Here is a 5,732-nt window from a genome sequence, read left to right as displayed (position 1 = left end):
ATAGTAGTAGTAGTTTTAAAACAGACAAAAACAAACAAACTGAAAAACAGAAAAAAGAAAAAAGTCTGGACAGAGCAGGGCAGGGCACCCAGGCTCTGCCTGAGCACACAGACTGGGATGGAATTCCTGCCAGCCCAGAATGTGTGTGGGAGTGAGGGATAGCTACACCTCCATTCACCAAGGGGGTGTGGGGGATAAGAGTAACAAGAGGAATGTCACATCTTTCCAGTCATCCATGTTCAAAATGTCCTTGCGGTTCCCTGCAAATGGAGCCTGTTCGTAAGTCCCTGGAATCTGGGAGAACACTGCCACCTTAAAATCCAAAATCGTCAAACTGCTTGTAAACATTCAAAATGGCTGTGCCCTCCGGCTAGGTAAAAATCCACAGCTCTGCCCACCTTCCTCTCCGCTGCTTCCTTTTATTCACCAGCCACTAGAGCAGTGCTCTGTGCAGTCCCTGGCTAGCAGGGCTGATTTTTAGGTTAATTCTTCAGTCCTACCACCACTCGACAATATCCAAGCTGTCTGTGCCATCAGGATGGCTGTCAGACAGCAGCTCCTTATGCCTCCTCTTTTGGTGTTTTCTTCCGCTAGTTGGAGTTTAGTCCACTTCTATATTCTTCCCTTCAAGGCTCAGGGGGACAGAGGATATTTTTATGCATATCTATCCATATGTGCTACAAATACATCTATGAATACAGTAGAGCACACCGGAAGAAAAGTTATGGAAATTTCTTAGCCATACCAAACACTTCAAGGGAATGAGTCCCTAGGCCTGGGGGCTCAGGACCATAGTCTCAGGGGAAATCAAGGTCAATTGGTATAACATAGTCCAGAAAGACAAAGTGCTACATCTTACTTTGGTGAGTAGTGACTAGAGTCTTAAAAGTTTGTGAAAAGCCATCTAAAGTGCAACTATTGGTCTCTTCCTGTCTGGAGCAAAGAAGAGAGAAGAAAATGAAAGATGCAAGGAAACAATTAGTTCAAAGGACTAATAGACCACACCAATCCCAGCCCCCATGACCTTGACATCAGAAAAAATAGAGAGTGACCAGCTACCATTGCTGATCTCTCTCAAAGGGTTCAAAATAAGTCCTGAAAAAGCAGGAGACAGATGTGGAACAAAACTCTAAATCACAAAAAAGATTAGGCTTACTGGTCTGACAAAGACTGGTGGAACCTCCAAGACTATAACCCTTAGATGCCCTTCAAGCCTGGAATTTAACTTACCCCCATGGCTCAACTTTCAAACAATACACAAGCCTACAAGGTGAGCCATTACACCAGGGAGGAATGCACTCCTTAGAACAGTCAACCATCCAAGATCAAAAGGGCAGCATTTGCCCAGAGATAAAGCTCAGAAGGTAGTAAGGGATAGAAGAGAAGGACAAATGGAAACAGTAAACACAGGAAGGAAGTGGGAAGAGTGCTGCTACATTTGGGGATTACAATCAGTGCCACACACACACACACACACACAATGTGTCTAAATTGTTACATGGAAAACCACTGTACTCTGTAAATTTTCACTGAAATCACAATGAAAAGTTAAAAAAAAAAAAAGGAAGAAAAGCCTTTGGAGCAGTTCTACTCTGTCACATGAGGTCACTATGAACTGAAATTGACCAGATAGCATCTAATAACAACCACAGATTAATTTAGTTTAGTAAATTAATTTAGTGTTAAATTCATTCAACATATTATATGTATCTCTCTTTTTTAAAAGAACCTTTCTTATTTTAGACCATCTACTTCCATAGTTATACCTCCTCAGAAACCCAAGGAGGGGTTGCTATGAGTCAAATTACTAGACGGTAGTGAGTTAAGAAAATACATTCAATGCATTTTAAGCAGAAATTCCCTCTTTCCTTTTGCCTCTTACCCCTGGTAACCACTGATAATTTTTAATTTTTAAACATTTTCTGAGGAGCCCTGGTGGAGCAGAAGTTAAGCACTTGGCTGCTAACCAAAAGGTCAGTGGTTCAAATCCACCAGCTATTGCACAGGAGAAAGAAGTGGTAGTCTGCTTCTATAAAGATTTACAACTCTGGAAACCCTCTGAGGCATCTCTATGCTGTACTATAGGGTCACTATGACTTGGTAGTATTTCTTTTCTTTTTTGGATGTTTGCTTATTTCATGTAAGTGCTATCCTTTGACATTTGTTCTTTTATGCCTGACTTATTTTACTCAGCATAATGTTTTCTAGGTTCACCCGTGTTGTGGAATGCATCAGGACCCTGTGAATCTTTTTTATTTTGAGCACTGTTTGAAAAATATTTAACATTTTTGTTTGGATTTACACTGATGATGAAATATTAGGTATTATCTGGGTTACTGTGGGCAAAGAAGTTGTTTTATATTTAAAAGTCTTATTTTATACATTAATGATTTCTAAAGGTGTCTTTGGGTGGTGCTAACAGTTAAGTGCTTGACTTAAGATTGGCCTCAAACCCATCCAGAGGTGCCTTGGAAGACAGGCCTGGTGACCTACTTCTGAAAGATCACAGCCTGGAAAACCCTGTGGGATGCAACTGTGCTCTGCACATGTGGGGTCTCCAGGAGCTGGAATTGGTGGCAACGAACAACCACAGCAACACTCATTTGGATTGGTAGTGTGGCCCAATTGACTGGTCAGTATATTAGGCAATGCACAAAAAGATAACATCCTCAGTCCCTCAGCCACTTGGGAATGTTCCCAGATTACTGAGACATAATTCTGTTGTGTAATTTCTCTTTCTTTTTTCAAATTTAAAAGCAAATATTGTTATTGTCTATAATTCAAATGACTATTTTCTCCATAAATGGCCTATATCCAAAAATGTTGCATTTATAGAAAGCTGTTGACAAAATGTAAACTGACATTTACATTTAATATTGCCTCTACTCCCTTATTCAAGGTCTCTGCTTCATCACAGTGCTACTTCATGCAAACTTAACTGAAAAAAACAGCTTATCTCAAGTCTCAGACTAATATTGACAGTACAGAGTTAACAAGAAAAGCTTTTTCCCTCATTTGTCACCAGTAATATCACCTTCAAAATTGTTGGATGGTAACAGGAACCCCACCACAGTGAAAAGTGTTCTTCTGCCACTGCTGTTTTCAGCATTAGATACATTATTGACTGTGATTCAGAGACACACTAAATTAGAAACTTGTGAAGGAAGACATTTATTAAATGACTAAAAATAGGACTTGCTCTTTTAGGGCCCATATTTTGAAAAATGTAGCGGTCTCTTTGTTCTCCAAAACGCTATGGGTAAGTGCAACACAGATTACAGGATGAAATAACTCTTCATTCCACTCAGAACCTCTTGTAAGGGCAAATGGAGTTCTAGAAATTCAAATGTGCTCATATATCATTAAATGTATGGCCCATTCATGCCATACATACTTTCTGATCTTACCTATAGTCTATAAAAACCAAAAACCAAACTTACTGCCATCCAGTAGATTCCAACTCATAGCAAATCCCATTGGGTTTCTAAGAAAGTATATCTTTACAGAAGTAGATTGATGCATTTTCCTTCTGCAGAATAGCTGGTGGGTTTGAACCACCAACCTTCTGGTTAGGAGTCAAATGTTTTAGGCATCGGGCCACCAGAACTCCTATGGTCCATTAGACCCAGCATTTTGTCTCTGGTGATATGAAGTAACAAAATTGCAAGTCTGGTGAGTCTTCATAGCTATACCATTATCACCAGTTGTCATTGAGTCCTTTCTGACTCATGGGGACCATGAGTTGTGTCAGAACAGAACTCTGCTCAATAGAGCTTGCTTTCTTTATTTTTTAAATACAATTTTACTATATTTCTGGTGAAAATTTACTCAGCAAATTAGGTTCTCATTAACCAATTTCTATATAAATTGTTCAGTGACATTAGTTACATTTTCACAGTGTGCCCATATTCCCTTTAACAGCGTTGTGGTTGTTCTGTTCCAGTGTTCCAATTTTCCTGCCCCCTTATCTTCTCATCTTTGATTTTGAGTAATTGTTGATCTTTTGGTCTCATCTACATGGTTTTTTAAATGGAGCACCATACTCTTGGGTAATATCCTTTATTTTGTGTGCCAATCTATTATTTCACTAAAAGATGACTGTGGGACAGTTTTGTTTTAAAGTTTAATCCATCAGGTTTTCAATGGCTGGTTTTTAGGAATTTCTTCTGAAATGATCTGGGTGGACTCAAACTTCCAAACTTCTGATTAGCAGCAGTTGAAAGTGTTTTAACTGTTCGCTTCACCCAGGGACGCCTTCATAACCATGGCAGCCTTTTATGCTAATGTCCTTAGAGAAAAATATCAACAATTAAACTTCTGCTCTGAGATGTAAACAAAATCTAAGTTGCTTATCATTTTCAGGTTTGCAAATAAGTCAAGCCACCACGGAAATGGAAAAAACTGAATTGGGTGGAGAACAAGAGCTCTATGATCTTTAATATTTTTAAAAGTTAATTATAGGCTCGGGAAATGCCTCAAATTCAAAGTGGGAACTGATGCCATCTAATCACAAACTCACACAGCAACCAGGCACAACTACCCAAATGCCTTCAATTTAGATGGGAGGGACCACCACGAAAGGGAACATTTCTGTCTTCATGCCCGTTCAATTCTTGGCCTCGTTTTTGAGCCTCCCAAGAAACATATCAATTAGTAGCTCCAATTGTGAGGCTGGGTTGTTCTTTTTTTTTTTTTTTTTTTTGGTAATTCAAACACCTGTCCACTAGAAACTGGGCTGAGGCCACTGAACAGTTGTCAGATGGTAACTGTAATGTTTATAGATCCAATACATAGATTTGCCTCAATGTTGCACAAAATGCCAAAACGTTATATAGCCAGACATCTGGCAACTGGAAGAGTATCTATCTCTTTAGCCCTCTGACTGGCCCTGTTTGGGTATGCTATGCTGATCCTGGGAAAGCAAGAGTTATTTTAAAAATTGTTTTCACCCTCATTTCTGTGCACAGATTTGTAGCAGCAACCTCTGGTTACTTACTGCCTGCCAGAACTACAGTCAAACCAAGATATAAAAAGAGAGTTTCCAGACCCTTGGCTTTCCATATCTATTTCTGCTAATCTCTCCCAACTACTCAATCTGGCCAAATACAATCAAACAGGCACACTACTTCTCCCCAGTACCTAAGTCATTTTCAGAAAGTAATCTGAGTATTTAGGGAAGCCTTCAAATTCATTTAAACTTTTGGGGACCAAATAGTGCTTTATAAGAACACACTATAAAGGGCCTTGACCAGCCTAGAGGGCTTAATGTACTTCGCCACCTTCTAAATTGTACTAGGAAGGTACTTTAAACAAGGATAGACAGCTTACAGCTAATTAAGTGGAAAGAGATAGATAAAAGCTAATGGATGGCATAATGAAAAAAGTAAGTAAATATAATCATAACTTAGGTATACTACAATCTAGATATTTTTATTGACTTTTGTTAACTGTAAAAGGAGCTCTTGTGGCATAGTAGGTAAGGCATTTGACTCCTAACTGGAAGGTCGGTGGTTCAAACTCACCAACTGCTCCTCGAGAGGAAGACGAGGCAATCTACTTTGGTAAACGTTGTTGTTGTTATTTGCCGTCGAGTCAGCCCCAACTCATAGCGACCCCTCCTTGGATTTCCGGGGCAGTATCACTATGGAGGTAGGATTGCCCAACCTTCCTTCCGAGGAGTGACTGGTGGGTTTGAACCGCCAGCCTTCTGGTTAGCAGTCAAGTGCCTTAGG

The sequence above is a fragment of the Orycteropus afer genome, unplaced genomic scaffold (genome assembly GCF_000298275.1).
Source record: "Orycteropus afer afer isolate SDZICR_OR568_19922 unplaced genomic scaffold, OryAfe1.0 scaffold00030, whole genome shotgun sequence".
Classification (NCBI taxonomy): Eukaryota; Metazoa; Chordata; class Mammalia; order Tubulidentata; family Orycteropodidae; genus Orycteropus; species Orycteropus afer.
The sequence above is the reverse complement of the archived record's forward strand: the minus strand, read 5'-3'. Positions refer to the sequence as shown.